Here is an 18714-nt window from a genome sequence, read left to right as displayed (position 1 = left end):
AGGCCACGTGCACACACTGAGTATTCAGTGCGTTTTTTTACCTCAGTATTTGAAGCCAAAACCAGGAGCAGTAAAATCAGAGGAAAAGTGTAATAGAAACTTGAGCACCACTTCTGTATTTATCACCCACTCCTGCTTTTGGCTACAAATTCTGATGTAAGATACTAACAAATACTGAACGTATGAACGTGGCCTAAGGATAAGTGATAATGTATTCATCAGTGGGGTCCGATTGCTGGGACCTGCACCGATCGTGCAACTTTTATCCCCCATTACACTGGAGCTCGTGTCCGACTCGACCCCTGATCCATTCATTCCCTCAGTGGCTGCGAGCGCTGTGCTTGTTATTATCTGGCTGCTCCACAGAGGATGAATGGAGCTGCAGTCACACACCCCACCCCACAGAGGATGAATGGAGTTGCGGGCACACATCCCACCCCACAGAGGATGAATGGAGCTGCGGTCACACATCCCACCCCACCCCACAGAGGAAGAATGGAGCTGCGGTCACACATCCCACCCCACAGAGGATGAATGGAGTTGCGGTCACACATCCCACCCCACAGAGGATGAATGGAGCTGCGGTCACACATCCCACCCCACAGAGGATGAATGGAGCTGCGGTCACACATCCCACCCCACCCCACAGAGGAAGAATGGAGCTGCGGACACACATCCCACCCCACAGAGGATGAATGGAGCTGCGGTCACACATCCCACCCCACAGAGGATGAATGGAGCTGCGGTCACACATCCCACCCCACAGAGGAAGAATGGAGCTGCGGTCACACACCCCACCCCACCCCACAGAGGAAGAATGGAGCTGCGGTCACACATCCCACCCCACAGAGGAAGAATGGAGCTGCGGTCACACATCCCACCCCACAGAGGAAGAATGGAGCTGCGGTCACACATCCCACTCCACAGAGGAAGAATGGAGCTGCGGTCACACATCCCACTCCACAGAGGAAGAATGAAGCTGCGGTCACACATCCCACCCCACAGAGGATGAATGGAGCTGCGGTCACACACCCCACCTGCTGCTGCAAAAAGTTCCCCAATCTTCCGATCGGTGCGGTTTCCACTGCTCTGGTTCCACCGATCAATAAGTTATCACCAGCCAACCTGTGGATCGGTGATAACTTGTTTTCACCAAAGACCCCATTACTGCAAACGACTATAATTGTACATCCCAGTTATGGTGCACAATATAGATGTGAAGGAGCCGCCTGTGTATACAGTCAAAGCAACACAATAATGGGGATAACGCTAATGGGTGTTTATATTTAGCTGTATATTTAGCCGACAGGAGCGTGATATCATGGAAAGCATGTAGACGCCCACAGGGCGATGCAACGCCCATGAGACTAGAGACCTATGCTATTTACATAGGGAGTATGTAAGTAATAAAACATATTTTATTACTTTCATATTATACTGTTGTGGGAGATGTTGTGCAGCAAGTGGTTAACCCCTCCGTTGGTAGGGATGGTGGCCCCGGGACCTGGTGGATGCTGGTGCAGGGAGATGGACGACCGCAGGGTGCTGGTGTACTCACTATTAAAGGAAACACACAAGTCTCTGGTAAACCGAAAGGATGGTGGTCGGTGCCCGCAGCCGGCTGCGTTCTGGTCCCCCACCCGGCTGGTAGTCTCTGTCTTTCTCCCGCACCTTTGTGAACGTTGGACTACCTGAGCTTGAAACTCCAGGAGTCCCCTCCTGGCTTGTGACGGCCTAGCGAGCCCTTGCCCGCAGACGCTGGCCCATGGGATCTCTGAGCCTTGGCGGTGGCCTTCTATCCCGCTCGGTGGGCTGTTGTCTTCTTTCGGGACTTTGGGTGGGACAGGACCTAAAGTCCTGGCCTCAATCAGTTAATTAACTAGTCCCCAGTAGTTTCTGCACCTAGCTTCAGGGTCTGAGTACCCCCCCTTGTGCTCCGGTTTCCGGGTCGGTACCGGCGGGACACCACCCTGCCCCGGTACACCACGGTTCCACCTCGCCGTCTTACCGGCTCCTGCAGACGAGACCACTGTCTGCCTCCTCCACAGACGCTGGCCCGTGGGATCTATGGGCCCTGGCAGTGACCTCTTATCCCTAATCGGTGGGCTGTTGTCTTCTATGAGGGACTTTGGGTGGGACAGGACCTCTAGTCCTGGCCTCAATCGGTTAATTAACCAGTCCAGTCGTTTCTGGTTTCCGGCTTCAGGGTTTGAGTACCCCCCTTGTGCTACGGTTTCCGGGTGAGTTCCCCTGGTCGGTACCGGCGGGCCACTACCCTGTCCCGGTCCACCTAGGTTCCACCGAGCCGTCTTCCCATCTCCTGCTGATGGAGACCACCATTTGCCACCTAGCCAGAAGTACCAGGGCTTCTACCCTGGCACTGTTCAACTTGACCTCCTGTGATGGAGCCGCACACAGCCCCAGCACACCTCCTCTCAACTTGAACTCTAACACAAAACTGTTTGCTTTCTTGCCCTGGGCTGTCTAAACTCCTGGGTGGGCGTGCACCAACCGCCTGGTCACGCCCACTGGTGTGTCTATCTTTCCCTAAGGGGGGGTGACCAGAGTTTTAGATCGGCTGTATGTCACCTAAGTGTGGGAAGATGTTATGCAGGGGCCTAACTGTGACTACCTGGATTCTCCAGGGCGTCACACTATTAAGTTCTGTTTTCCTGTTGTATTAAAGCCTTATTAAAATTACAGATCTCTCCATCCTTTCTAGGTGGGAAAAGTTTCAAAGTCGACACCTTATCAAATAATTATTTTCCCCACTATACATATATATTATTTTCCCAACTATGTATAACCCAAGTTGAGCAGACCAAGTGTCTGACTGCTCGTTACGAGAACCAAACACCCGACCATCGTAGTGCTCGCTCAACACTAATATATATATATACAGACAGTCCCATGTACGGCCTCTGATTACAAACATCGGATGCCGCTTCATGAGGTTATGCTAATACTTATATTTTTCTATAGATGCCCGCTGTAAAATATGAATTGCTTGACAAAGGCTCTGTGGAGTGGAAACGTTGTCATTGCACACATGGATTGATAGAAGCTTTTTCGCACTTCTGATACCTCTCCTCAGTGCGCCGTCTCCCTTTATATGATCTGTAGGGGGTGTGGTTATTGGGATGTACTGGGCTGGTATCTACTATTCATTTTTTGAAGCTTGTGCTTCTTTATTTCCTTATATAAACAGAAGTGTTAATATATTATTTATGCATTAACAAAATGCAGAGTGAAGTTTGATGGAGACAAAAAACTCTCAGTAACATAAATGATGTAATTAATTTATTTTTAAAATAGATAAAAGGATGAGGGAGGGAAAAATAGGAATAAAACAATAGACCGTAGTAGTGACAATTCCATTCCCATAAAGATAAATAGAGAATATATTATGTAGTAGTGAGTAGTGACAAATCCATCCCCATAAAAATATTTATAGATTTTATAAATGTATTTTCATGATAATCTGTTTGTCACTACTACATACTATATATTCCCTATTTATGTTATCAATAAGTTCATTAAAACAAAAGACAAAATCATCGTCATAAAGATAGCCGTGGTCAGATACCGGGTGATCAGTAAAAGCCAATTCAGGCGAGCAGTATAAATACCGCGAAGCCTGTTGACAGGCGTTACCGAAACATGTCCGGGTACAGATGTAACAATAGAAGGACACAGGTAGATGGTGAAGGTCCTTCTATACAAAATTATCGTCATAAAGATAGCCGTGGTGAGATACCGGGTGATCAGTAAAAGCCAATTCAGGAGAGCAGTATGAATACCGCGGAGCCTGGTGACAGGCGTTACCAAAACATGTCCAGGTACAGATGTAACAATAGAAGGACACAGGTGGATGGTGAAGGTCCTTCTATACAAAATCATCGTCATAAAGATAGCCGTGGTCAGATACCGGGTGATCAGTAAAAGCCAATTCAGGCGAGCAGTATGAATACTGCGAAGCCTGTTGACAGGCGTTACCGAAACATGTTCGGGTACAGATGTAACAATAGAAGGACACAGGTAGATGGTGAGGGTCCTTCTATACAAAATCATCGTCATAAAAGATAGCAGTGGTCAGATGCCGGGTGATCAGTAAAAGCCAATTCAGGCGAGCAGTATGAATACCGCGAAGCCTGTTGACAGGCGTTACCGAAACATGTTCGGGTACAGATGTAACAATAGAAGGACACAGGTAGATGGTGAGGGTCCTTCTATACAAAATCATCGTCATAAAAGATAGCAGTGGTCAGATGCCGGGTGATCAGTAAAAGCCAATTCAGGCGAGCAGTATGAATACCGCGGAGCCTGGTGACAGAGGCGATACCGAAACATGTCCGGGTACAGATGTAACAATAGAAGGACACAGGTAGATGGTGAAGGTCCTTCTATACAAAATCATCGTCATAAAAGATAGCCGTGGTCAGATACCGGGTGATCAGTAAAAGCCAATTCAGGCGAGCAGTATGAATACCGCGGAGCCTGGTGACAGAGGCGTTACCGAAACATGTCCGGGTACAGATGTAACAATAGAAGGACATAGGTAGATGGTGAAGGTCCTTCTATACAGGTGCAGCAGTGATGGTGGATCTGCTGTTCTTCAGGGCGCTAGATGTCTGTAAAGGAACAGCAGCAACAGGAAAATGCGCGAGCAGCCCTGGATAATCCACGCCGGCAGGATGATAAGATCCGGCGGAAGATGTTACCTATGAGAAGAGAAGTATATTATAAGTGATGGGGCTCCAGATTACATGATACTACTGTGCGGTCACTGTGGCCGGGACAGCTAAGTCTTATCATACAGAGGTCGGGGTCATTGTCAGCCATCATACATGGGACAATCCCACCACTGACAGATGACATCTGCTCCACATGGAGTCTTCTCACTGACTGACATCGCATGGAGATGATTCTCACAATTACCTCGTCTCTTTTTTCCTTTTTCTTTCTTTTCTGATTTTTCTTCCTCTAGTTCAGATTTTCTTTCTTCCTGAGCTGGAAATTCTAATCAGAGAGTAAAAAATAAAAATAAGAATCAGTAACGATATATTCTTAAAACTCCAGGACAAAATTAGAGAAATAGAGATACAGTTTGGGCCAATGGGCAACATAATTGGGATCCATGAAACGTGGATAATAAAGGAACACCTATTACGGAAAACCATGTGGAAATGTATAAGACTTGATGTCAACATTCACATTTTTGGTGCTGTAGAGCTGTACATACCTGACAATGGGGACGAGGATGACAAGCTGGTTATAGCATAGTCTCTATCAGGTGCAGGAGAAGATTCTTTCTGCCTGTTTGGAAGAAGAAAATCTTGTAAATCACAAGTAAACACAGTATAAAATGGGAAGTCTCACTAGAAGAACTTCTACTATAAGGTCTTATAGGACATAAGAAAATCATATTGGGGAGGTCTCCTGCTCAAAACTACCTTCTATAGAGCGGAGCGGAAAACAACTAGCAGGAATGGCTGTCATGTAATACTGCATCTCCCCCACTGTGTAAGCAGCTCTAAAAATGCATGACCGGCTGCAATTAGGGGCTGTCACCAGCGGTTTCAAAAGCCAAAAGCACAATGACTGCTAATCATGGGGTGGTGCCGGTGGCATTTGATATTATATTTATGTCCTATATTTGGTGTTGTGCACATATATCAGTTTGGAGCTCCCAGTAATAACCAAATAATTTACTCACATTTCTGAGATGTTGGTGCTGGATGCTGGGATACACTCTGGTAGCACTCTGGTGTACTCTCTGGGGAGCACTCTGGGGTACTCTCTGGCAAGCACTCTGGGGAGCACTCTGGTGTACTCTCTGGGGAGCACTTCTGCATACACTCAGGGGAGCACTCTGGGGTACTCTCTGAGATGCACTCTGGGGAGCACTCTGGTGTATTCACTGGGGAGCACTCTGGTGTACTCTCTGGCGAGCACTCTGGGATACTCTTTGGTGAGCACTCTGGTGTACTCTCTGGGGAGCACTCTGGGGTACTCTCTGGGGAGCACTCTGGTGTATTCTCTGGGGAGCACTCTGGTGTACTCTCTGGCGAGCACTCTGGGGTACTCTCTGGCGAGCACTCTGGGGTACTCTCTGGTGAGCACTCTGGGTTACTTTCTGGTGAGCACTCTTGCATACATTCTGGGGAGCACTCTGGGGTACTCTCTGGGGACGACTCTGGAGGTGATTTGTTATCATTGTTGTTCAGTGTCGTTGTACTGGTACAAAGCTAAATTGAGACAAAAATAACATATTAATTACTTTTCTTTAACTTTTAGAGGTCTTTTTTTGCATATTTTAGATTTATTGATCACCTACTTTCAAAAGCCTTTGAGAAGATGTTGTAAAGTTTTGGAAGTAAGGCTGCTTTCACACATCCGGTTTGAGCTCTGCGGCTCAATCCGGCTGTGAAGCCTATGCAACGTTTTGCAATGCAATGTTTTCACCGCATCCTTTGCATAAGTTTTTTACATGCGGCCGGTCCGGTTTTTGCCGCTTGCGGCATGCTACTGAGCATGCGCAGTGGCAAAAACCGCATGCGGCGGCCGGATGCGGTTTTTGCCGCATCGCACCGCATCCGGCATCCATAGGGATGCATTGGGAAAAGTGCCGCATCGGCCGGATGCGGTTTTTTTTGCTGGAGCAAAAAACGTGCCAGGGAACGTTCCATCCGGCCGCCGCATCGGCTAAATCTGCCGCATGCGGCAAAAACCGGACCGAACGCAAGCCCATGCGGCACAATGCGGCACTAATTAAAGTCTATGCAGGAAAAACGCAACCGGCAGCAAAAAAAAACGGTTGCGGTTTTCCTGCAAAGTGCCGGATTGTGCCGCATTGCAAAAGCCGGAGGTGTGAAAGCAGCCTAAGAGTTCTCAATGTCCTCCTTATCCTCTGAGACCATGTCCATGTCTACACCACCGTGATCTACAAGATAAAGGTAATGAAATGTTATTAGAAGTTGTCAGTATAACACAGTCATTATTTATCACTAATATTAATGAATACCGATCGTCACGTATTAGTCGCTTATTTTAGGTGACGTCTCCTTCTACTTAGGCTACTTTCACACATCCGGTTTGAGCCCTGCGGCTCAATCCGGCTGTGAAAACTATGCAACGGATGCGGTGAAAACACCGCATCCTTTGCATCAGTTTTTACATGTGGCCGGTCCGTTTTTTTCCGGTTGCGGCATGCTACTGAGCATGCGCAGTGGAAAATACCGCATGCGGCGACCGGATGCGGTTTTTTCCGCATCGCGCCGCATCCGGCCTCCATAGGGATGCATTGAAAAATGCGCCGCAGCGGCCGGATGCGGCGCGATGCGGTGTTTTTTGCCGGAGCAAAAAACGTTGCAGGGTACGTTCGATCCGGCCGCCGCATCGGCTAAATCTGCCGCATGCGGCAAAAACCGGACCGAACGCAAGCCCCTACGGCACAATGCGGCACTAATGTAAGTCAATGCAAAAAAAAACCGCAATCGGCGTTACAAAAGCCGGTTGCGGTTTTTCTGCAGAACGCCGTATTGTGCCGCAGAGCAAAAATCCGGATGTGTGAAAGTACTGAGAAAGACGCTGGTGTCCACGTCTGATACGAGCTGAGGAACGTACTCCGGTTCCTGACTTAGAAGGTTGTCAAGGTCTAAGTCCCTCAGGAATGGATGTTCCTTGATCTGAAATGCTCCTTCTGGAAAAATACAAAATACAAGTTTTGCAGACATTGTCAGAGACGGCTCCGTATCTTATCAGTGTAACTTCATCTAAACTAATGACATAACAGAGGCGAGAGGAAGAAGATAGACTGAAAGTTATAGTATGGAGACTTTAGAGATGGAAAAGCAGATAGAGAAGAGCTGATCGTCATGGACATGGACAATATGTCCTAGATGTAATAAGTAAATATTAATATTATATCTTACCTGTCCCAAGTCTATCTGCAGGATTTTTTGTGAGCAGCTCAGTGATGATGTTCTGAGCATCGGGGGGAGGAGCGGGATCACAAGTCCAATTTATGTCTCCTGTTATATAGAAAATTACAGAATATAAAACCTCTTTATAGGACTGTAAGATAAAGCAAAGGAAATAACTAAACCAATGTATCAGAGTAATGATACTTACCATTGACAACATTTAGAAGATTAAAATATCCTAATGTTGAATTGCCATCAAATGGTCGAGTTCCAACAAGAAATTCATATAAGATAACCCCCATTGCCCACCAGTCTATGGGTCTTCCATAGCTTTCTCCCAAGGATCATCTCTGGTGCCATGTAATACGGGGTGCCGGCGTACTGGAAATAAACAGAAGATAGAGATTAGAATCGATGAATCCATTATTATGAGAAATTCTCGCCATAAAAAACATAATTACAGAAGATAAAAAATACATGGAAAAATGTGAGAAGTGGAGAAGAGACAATAGTGTGATGGGATTTGTAAAGAACAAGCTGGGCTCCTGTAGGTGACACTGACCTCACTGTCCGGGAACTCTCTGGAGATGTCCTCCCGTAATTCCTTGTAGGTGTTGCTCTCTGGTATCATGACACCAAGTTTTGAAAGCCCAAAATCGGTGACTTTGATGTGTCCAGTAGATGTTATCAGGAGGCTGTAAAAGAAATAAAGAAAGGTTTTAGCCTCACAGACCGTGTGATAAAAAATGATAAATTTCCCACCTTTATTGTATTAAAGGGGGCACTTACTTTTCCGGCTTCAGGTCTCTGTGGACAATACCATAGTTATGCAGGTATTCCACAGCAAGAATGGCTTCTGTAAAGTACAAGCGGGCCAAGGGGACAGAAAAACAACCCCTTTTGCTTAGAAGGCTCCGGCAGTCTCCACCTATAGAGGAAAGGAAATATGACGGGTGAGGGTTTTATACAGCAGATCGCCATGATCTATAATGAGACGTGAGTGGAGACATTGGGGCAGGACAGAATATCTGCAGATATAATGTATAGTGCACACAATCTTAGTAATGGTGAAATGTCGTCGATGTATCTAATAACATAAAGTGATATTGCATCTCGTCTACAGTTGGAAATACTGATGTGCTCAGTGCAGACATACAGGGGAGATGACACAGACAGTAGCGTACAAAGAAATCATAGGGCTGCATAGGAAAAGTTCTAATTGCACCCCCACCCACCACGTAAAAAACCCATGAAGATATGTATATATTTCACGTTCCACCCACAAACTTAGAGAAAGCTTGTATCGCTTGAGAACAATTCTTATGGTCATCTCCAGCAAGATGGTGCAGTGGGCGGCACATGAGCACTCTGACACCTACTGTGCTCAGCAATATGGAAATGTGGGGAGCGCATGCGCATTCTAACATCTGACAGTCGTCAGCAAAATGGCACTTGTCATTGACCCAAGGTTGAAATCTGTGCATGTGCTGCATGCAACATCTTTCTGATTAAGACCGTTGGATGTGAGTGTGCGCATGCACCGCCTACAGTGCCGTTATATTATGCTGAAGAGCCACAGCAGATGAATGTGCGCAAGCGCTGCCCTTCCTGCAGGCAGTGCTAGCGCAAAATACAAAAAAAAGGCTTGTACATCCTTGGAGGGGCTGCAATAGATTTCAAGGTCCCACCCATAGTCCTGCCCCGATGCATAAAAAGAACATTGCTTGTGCATTGTGATGACAAGTGGACAAATGGAGCCCAGTGCCCCAAAGCGCCCCTGCACACAGAACAATGAATTTCCAGGCATCTTGGTATCAGATAGCCTGTAGTAAATGCTCTGTGGGGATGTAACCAACCAAGTGGACAAATCCTATTTATATGAGTAGTGATAAGATATTAGAAGACATATCCTACCTCCTACATACTCCATGACCATACACAGGTCAGATTTAGTTGGAAAGGAGCTGAGCATGGAGACCACAAAGGGACAATCAGCGAATGTCAGGATGTCCCTCTCTAAAAAGGCCAATTCCAGTTTACTTTTAGTATTCAGGTTCCGCTTGGTCATTTTCTTCATCGCAAAGATCTGGCGTGACTCTTTATGGTGCGTTATGTAGACGGCACTGGAGAGAAGGAGAATTCATGGTTTATATTAAATCCTTAATAACAGTTCATCTATAGAAGTCATTATATGTTCTTCTGTATTAATGCTCAATACTAGAAATCCGGCAGTCACTGAAAATCCATGTCTAGAAATAAATAAAATAGCACTAGATAGATCACCTATGGGAGTTCCGCACAACGTCAGGTCTGCCGGAGACCCTCACCCAGGTCACATTAGAGATGAGAGAATCTATCGAAATTCTTTTTGGCCAGATTGGCTATATATGACCAGCAGATACTATTGAAGGACCTGGTAAGAAGATTATTCTGCTCTCCCCATACAAGGCATAATAAATGGAGGGAAGAAGATAAAAAAAAATAACAAAACACCTTCTCCCTTGTGTCCAAGGCCTTCATCTGTCCATCACTGCAGTTCTCCGTCCTCTGTGCCAGTCGTTGGTTGTTCTGGCACTTCTTGTGTTGAGGGTAGTGATTGGACTCACATACTCATGGTGGAGGGTGCAGATGTCATTGTCGTCAATATTGCATCAATCATCACGTGATTGAGTAGCCAATTACTCTTACCAGCTCCATAAGGGAGCCTCGATAAAAATTAATGTGAAAAATGAAATGTGAACCGTGAAGTGCAGATATTTTCCCTATGATAACACTGAATGGAAGATCATAGAGGCAGAAGCATTGTCATAGGGAACCCTAAGAAATGTGTATTATGCCAAGAGAAATCTTACCCATAACTTCCACTGCTGATCAATTTGGATGTTTCATAGTCGTTCACATGAGGTTTCCTCACCGGTATCAGTGATTTAACTTCACTCTATAAATGAATAAGAAATGATATTCAGATTAAGAAGAAAAAAGCTCCAGATGCAAAAAATGTCTCCTCCTATATTATGTCCCAGCTGATGTCACTGATTTAGTGTATGGGATGACAAAAGCTGGACGCTCCGCAGGTACACATGTAATCTAAGGGGGAATCCTGGTACAATGTTGGTGTGTCACCCTTGACAGATAGTCCTGTAGTTTCCGGCTGTAGAAGGTTGCAGCATTTGGCTACACAAGCTACTCACTGACATTCCCTTTTTCCCTTCCTTGCTTTTAATCCCTTTCCCTTTATGACCCTGCGGAGTTCCTCCCTTTTTCAGCTGTTTTTCCTCAGCACTTCCCTTTGTGTCTTTATATACCCTCCTCTTTCCCCCTTACTCTATGCTGGTGATAGGTTTAATACCATTAACAAGTCTTCAGTGCAAGCAGTCGGCTTGTATTCATCTGGAGAAACTTTGTTGTAGTTGCAGTTCCTCTCCCTGAGCCATCTGGAGATAAGTTATTCCTTTACTTTACCCTGTCTGTATCCCCTGTGTGTTCTTGAGAGCTTAACGGGGTTGACTAAGCGCTCATCCCATGCGTTCCCTACCTAGGGCCAATTTCAGGGTCAGCCAGGGTCAGGTATCCAGCTTGGCGCATAAGTGCGGAACAGATCTAGTATGGTGAGGGAAGCCAGGGCCCAACATTAGGTTTACTCAGGGGTCACCATGTCCCCCTTCGCTAGATATAGGGTTTCCCTTCCCTTTCGGTGTTTGGTTGGTACTTCCCCATACCTAGTGTGATAGCTGGATAATATGGGAGATCAGAGAGGAGAACTGAAAGGGAATCTGTCAGCAGGTTTTTGTATAGTAATGTAAGAGCAGCATAATGTCAAGGCTGAGATGTGTCATTTTATTAAAATCAATGTTTTATCATCAGTAGATTATCAATACAGGACTAGCTATCTTGTGCCATGTAGTCCTATTACTTTGTGTAACCCTGCCCCCACCACTGATTGACAGCTTTCTGCCTATTCACAGTATGCACAGAAAGCTGCCAATCAGTGGTGTGGGCGGGGTTATACAGAGCTTAGCAGTCAGAGCACTGATAGATCTGAAGCAGAGGAAAGAGAGATTTTATCACAACTGCTGCGCCCAGTAAAGTAAGTGACACATCACTGGAATCACGGTCTCTGCCCCTACATCATGCTGCTCTTAGATTGGTTAGCAAAAACCTAATAACAGATTTCCTTTAATATAACTTCTGGAAGAAGTTTGAAAATACTGGGAAGGATTAATGCATTATCTATTTATGTAAATGTTACAGGCATTACCTCAGCTGCATAAATTGTCTTTGACATCCTTATATATTTCTGATAAAATTGATTTGAGAAATATATCTATTTTTCAATATATTTATCTATAATTGCATTATATCAGTTTTATATCTACATCTACTTATTTACTCTATTTGTGAATACTATCCTGCTTTTTTTTCAGTAGTTATTTGATATATGTATTTGTAAAAAAAACTTTTTTAAGATTTTCTAATATAATTTTTTTTAGCATAATATACTCTCTTCGTTTTTATTTCTAAACATTTACAGGCAGTAACGACTCGGATAATAGAGCTTGACAGAGGCGGAAATACAGACTTCCCACCACTGAGCCGTGACTCCATCAGCGGAATACAGACTGTCATCGCAGACGATGGAGCCGCAGAGACTGGAGGCCATAACATTGCTGGAAGCAGAAAGGGAGGTCTGCAACATTTAACACCTGATCTTCTGATATCTGACTAGTGATATATGCACTGTATATGCAACAATGACATCACCAATAATAGAAAATAGAAAAAAACCTACAATGCAGAACAGTGACGGCAAATATAATATGAAAACACACCAAACCCTAGAAATCACTGCGCTGGATCAGGTAAACCGTGCCCTACTCCCCAATTAGCAGTGACGGCTGAAATAAAACCCATAGAACAAAATAGGGACGGCACCACCATTAAATATATATAGGTAATGGAAGTGTGCTTCAACCCATAAATAGAATCTGGAACACAAAACATGGGAAAGAGTGAGCACAACTACACCAAACATATACTGGAAAATCCAGGATAATGGAATCAAGCAAGAGGAGTCCCTTGTTGCATGCAAAAAGTGTGAAAAAGTTTATTAATAACACAGAGAAATATTGTTAAGACCATTTAAAAATGGGAAAGATCAAAAGAATGATCTACCCATGAGCAAATTGGCACATCACCAACCAAAACCTCATGAATTAATATAAAGCATACTAGCTCACAAAAGCAGTACCAAAGGACAGTATACAGCAGTACATAGTCACCAATTGTAGGATTCACATAAATATGGTACAGATCAAAGAGAGCTAATACAATACCAGGTAAGTAAATAGTGAGGGAGGTGGTGTGGGTGCGCCTGCCGGCACACTGTATACTGTCCTTTGGTACTGCTTTTGTGAGCTAGTATGCTTTATATTAATTCATGAGGTTTTGGTTGGTGATGTGCCAATTTGCTCATGGGTAGATCATTCTTTTGATCTTTCCCATTTTTAAATGGTCTTAACAATATTTCTCTGTGTTATTAATAAACTTTTTCACACTTTTTGCATGCAACAAGGGACTCCTCTTGCTTGATTCCATTATCCTGGATTTTCCAGTATATGTTTGGTGTAGTTGTGCTCACTCTTTCCCATGTTTTGTGTTCCTGAAATAAAACCCAAACCGCGCTATAGTAAGGTTTATTTAATCGTATGAACGTATACCTTACCATCATATAAAAATAAACACCAGACAATAGACAGTGATTGAAAAATATCAAAAGGATAAAAATCAAATTTGAATATCAAGATTTTCTATATATGCAATAGCATTATCATTTACAATATAGAAATCCTTCTTGTCACCATGGTAGGATCTCAGGGGGCACTCCTCAACAATGTGCTGGATAGTTTGACGGTCTGCTCCACAGTCACAGGTCAGAGAGTCATATTTTCCCCACTTATACATAAAATCTGCACAGACGCCAAAGTTTGTTCTGATACGATTTAGAGTGACCCATGTTTTCCTTGGTAGATTAACGCCTGGTGGAGGGTTTTGTAAATTAGGGAACATTTGTGGATCACCTTTTACTACATTGACCCAAAGTTCTCGCCATTTCTCCTCTAAATTGAAGTTTTGTTCATGCAAGGTGATTGCGGTTCGGATGGGTGGGTGTCTTGATTTCAATCATTGTATTGTAACATCTCTGATATTTTGGTGTATTGGAAGTTTTTCATTATTCACTACTTTAGTGTATTCTTTAAGTAGGAGCTTTTGTCTTCTTAGATTTGCGGGTGCGATATGACTCAGCACAGGTAACCAGTGAACAGGTGTAGGTCTAATAGCACCAGATATTATACGCAGAGTTGTTCAGCTGAGTGTCAATTAAGTTTACATGACAGCTATTTAACCATGCTGGAGCACAGTATTCTGCAGCAGAGTACACCAGGGCAAGAGGAGATAACCATGCTGGAGCACAGTATTCTGCAGCAGAGGACACCAGGGCAAGAGTAGATGTTCTCAAAACAGATGTGGCCGAGCCCCAGGAGGATCCACAAAGATTCTGAATAATATTATTACGTGCTTTCAGTTTCTGCGCCAATTTATCCAGATGGGATTTAAAAGTTAGACTTCTATCAAGGGTTACACCTAAGTACTTAGGATTGAAATTGTGTTTAACAGATTGGCCTTCAAATTGTACTTTAAGTTCAGTCTTGGCACTTGCATTGTGTAAATGAAAGCAACAAACTTCCGTTTTTGATGGGTTAGGTTTTAATCTCCATTGTCGGAAGTACTTTCCCATTACACTAAGATCTTTTGTAAGAACGTCCTCTGCTTCCTCCATTGTTTTGCTTACCATAGCAAGTGCCCAGTCATCGGCATAGCCAAATTTCCGTGACACTGTATAGTAAGGTTCAAACCATAGATGACAAATGCGTAGTGTGTTAGACAGAATAGCACTGGGCACACATGGCTGTAACTGAAGATAGAGCCAAAGAACTAGAAAAAAACAATAAAAAAACAATAACCTTCTCAATGACCAAGACATGCTGTGGAAATAGCAGAAGCTGCCGGTGAATTACGGGCAGAAGCAGCCCCAGCGCCACGCATAGCCACAAAAGTGTCTTTCTCGAGGGTTAAAATATTGTTTTTTTTCTAGTTCTTTGGCTCTATCTTCAGTTACAGCCATGTGTGGCCAGTGCTATTCTGTCTTACACACTACGCATTTGTCATCTATGGTTTGAACCTTACCATAGCGGGGTTTGGGTTTACTTATGGCAGGGTTTACCTGATCCAGCGCAGTGATTTCTAGGGTTTGGTGTGTTCTCATAATACATATACTGTCACTGTCTGCATTGTAGGTTTTTTCTATTCTCTATTATGTATAATGCTGGAAGTTTATTAATTTTTCCAGCTGTTATTCTGGTGAGGTCATTGATGCATTTTTATAGACCGTGTTCAGACCATTAGCGGTCTATACATGTGTTTTGTTTCTATACATGTTTTTAAATTGTCTGCTACAATTTTTGCATTTTTTGACTGTTGTAATAAAATTTGTTATACGCTCTACTTATATGGTAGCAGGGCCCTCTTAATCTTAATTTTGTTATTTTGTATTGTCTCATATTGTCTGTACATGTCCCCTCTTAATTGTAAAGCGCTGCGGAATATGTTGGCGCTATAGAAATAAAACTTATAGAAATAAAACTTATTATTATGGTGAGCCCTTTTTTTTGGCACAACCTTTTCCTGCCAGCCTCATTGTTATTGTGGTGCGGTGATCCCTGGCGTGAAATGGGTGCCCTCCATCATTTTCTAGTGTGGGAAGTATATAGGGACACAATATGGGGAGAGAGGGTGAGAGGAGGAAGGTATATGTGGCCACTGTATGCAGAAAGAGGATGGGAAAGGAAAATGTATATATGGCAACCCAGTATGGTGAGAGAGGATGGAGAGAGGGAATGTATATATGGCAACACAGTATGGTGAGAGAGGATGGAGAGAGGGAATGTATATATGGCAACACAGTATGGTGAGAGAGGATGGAGAGAGGGAATGTATATATGGCAACACAGTATGGTGAGAGAGGATGGAGAGAGGGAATGTATATATGGCAACACAGTATGGGGATAGGTGAGGATGGGAAAGGGAGATGTATATATTTCAGCATAATGTGAGGAGAGTGGGTGTGAAATGGGGATGCATTTAGACACAGTATGGGAAGCAAGAAGGAATGTATACAGACAGCATGGGGAGAGAGGGTGAAAGGGAATATATACAGACATAGTATGAGAAGCGGGGTGGGGAGTGCATATGAATACAGTGTGGCGCCCTGGACAAGCCAGGGGCCACAGGTAACAACACACACACACACCCCCACCCCCAGCAGTTCACAGCAGTCATCCCCAGTGAGACCTGATTTCTTCCCTCGGGTTCAGACAGACACACCAGGTGGGCGGAGTCAAGCAGATAGGCACGCCCACCGAGGAGTCTAGCTGGCCTGAGGCAAAAACCAGCTCAGACAAGTCCAGGCAGAGGAAGAGAGAGGAGGTCTGCAGAGAGGCAGACGCAGACTGGGGCCTAGGTTGGAGACTAGGTCCCTCGTGTAGCCAGTCAGGCAGATGGTAGTGGCCGTCTGTGGGAGCCGGGAAGACAGTCTTGGTGGAACCGTAGGTAGCCGGGACAGGGTAGTGGCCCGTCCGGTACCGAACCAGGGAGCCAGCTGGAAACCGGAGCACAGGAGGAGCGTACACGAAGGGGCAGGAAAGGACTTACACTACCAAACTGGGTCAGGAGAACAACCGCAGCCGCCTGTGGGACCCGTCCATCCAGCCGTTTGTTTGACCAGAGACTTTGTGTGAATTACTGGCTGAGTGAGTACCACCATGCCGTGCGGCACAGCGCTGCCCCCGCGACCCTGCACCTCACCAGGCCCCGTAACCCGCCTGACATCCCTACCCCCCTCACCGGGCCCCGGGACAACCAATCCCCCTACATCCAAGCTGCTCCCTGTCATCGCTCCCGGGATACCCGTCCAGAGCAGCGGTGGTGTCACAACCTCACCACAACCGTGGGTGGCGTCACGGACAATATCCCCCCAAACCGCACACCAATTCCCCCTTTCACTCACGGGCGAGGAACGCCGCTCGAGACCCCGGGATCCGGCCCACCACTTGAGCCACCACCGAGCAGTAGCAGCAGCAGCAGCCGCACCCGAGCAGTGGGTGAGCGCAGCGTCTCCTCCTCCGCCCGCGACAACAGTATGGGGAGTAAACGGGGGAAAGAAATTTTGGGGACACAATATGGGGAATTTCAGGACTGTATGTGAGCGAGGGAGTAAGTTTGAGAACTGGGGAGCAAACGGGCAGAATGGGCGCAGACACGGTATGGCGAATGAGGGGGAATGAGTGTGGAGGTAGTGAGGAGACAGTATGGGATGAAAAAAATGTGAGGGGCACAAAATAGAGACTGGGTAGTGGGGAGGTTTGGAGAGGGGGCAGCATTGGGGAGACACATTGTGAGACCATAGTGAGAAGGGGTGTCTGATGAGGGGGCACAGTATAAAGACTGGGCAGTATATTGGGGACAGAGTGTAGAGGACAGTGTGAAGAGGGCTCTCAGTATAGAAAGGAGAGGGCAGTGTGGAGGGTATGCACTATTAGAGGGACAGTGTGTGTGCCTCATATGTATTTACGCAGACACACAGTGAAGAGCAGATATTTTTATATAGGAGTACTACAATAATTCTGCTATTTTTAAGGGTATCGTGCCGAGATGTGCTGCAGAAAAGTGGAGAAGATGGAATTCTGCAGAGATGAGCTGTGAATGTGAAAAGTCATCACGGCGTCTGTACAAGATAAAGAAAAGAAAAAGAATGACTCGGATCAGAGACAATGTCATCTATAAGGTACCTGGATGTAAATGATTAATCATGCTGACTATTTCTCATCAGTACTGTGGTTCCTGTTTAGTCCACAGTCTGATAACTGATCACTCCCAGTATTTCTTTAACATTGTTAAGCATGTACTGGAGGTTCTAGGTTCATGCAATACAAATATATATGGGACTGACCTGACATTACAATTGATGTACCATATACTGATGGTATTTCTGCTGATCTACTTCTGTATTGATAAGGGTTTTAAGGCCCCGTCACACGCAGCGAAGTCACTAGTGATATCGCTAGCGAGCGTACCCGCCCCCGTCGTTTGTGCAGTATGGGCAAATTGATGCCTGTGGCGCACAATATCGTTAGGAGCCGTCACACGGACTTACCTGCCTGGCGACGTCACTGTGGCTGGCGAACCGCCTCCTTTCTAAGGGGGCGGTTAGTGCGGCATCACAGCGACGTCACTAAGCGGCCGCCCAATAGAAGCGGAGGGGTGGAGATGAGCGGCTGTAATATCCCGCCCGCCTCCTTCCTTCCTCATTGCCGGCGGCCGCAGGTAAGCTGCAGTTCGTTGTTCCCGAGGTGTCGCACATAGCTGCCTCGGGAACGACGAACAACCTTCGTCCTCAACAATCAACGATTTTTTGAAAATGAACGACGTGTCAACGATGGACGATTTGGTGAGTATTTTCCATCGTTAACGGCCGCTCGTTGGTGTCACACGCAACAACGTCGCTAACAATGCCGGATGTGCGTCACAGAATCCGTGACCCCGGCGATATATCGTTAGATACGTCGTTGCATGTGATGGGGCCTTTAATGCTGTGTATCTGTACTAATCGGGTTATATGGATGTGTTTCTGTACTGCTTGTGGTTCTGGTGATGAATTTCTGTATTGCTGGTG

General features: G+C 45.4%; 1 long non-coding RNA gene across 1 annotated transcript in view; it reads left to right on the top strand.

Annotated features, from left to right (window-relative positions):
* LOC142279423 (uncharacterized) overlaps positions 1-17812 on the top strand; it is a 30269-nt gene extending 12457 nt beyond the window's left edge. The window contains exons 2-3 of the long non-coding RNA XR_012742096.1: positions 12457-12610; positions 17680-17812. This is a non-coding gene — a long non-coding RNA (uncharacterized LOC142279423). The remainder of the gene's footprint in view (positions 1-12456; positions 12611-17679) is intronic.
* Positions 17813-18714: the final 902 nt, after the last annotated feature.

The sequence above is a fragment of the Anomaloglossus baeobatrachus genome, chromosome 1, assembly GCF_048569485.1.
Source record: "Anomaloglossus baeobatrachus isolate aAnoBae1 chromosome 1, aAnoBae1.hap1, whole genome shotgun sequence".
Lineage (NCBI taxonomy): Eukaryota > Metazoa > Chordata > Amphibia > Anura > Aromobatidae > Anomaloglossus > Anomaloglossus baeobatrachus.
The sequence above is the reverse complement of the archived record's forward strand: the minus strand, read 5'-3'. Positions and strand labels throughout refer to the sequence as shown.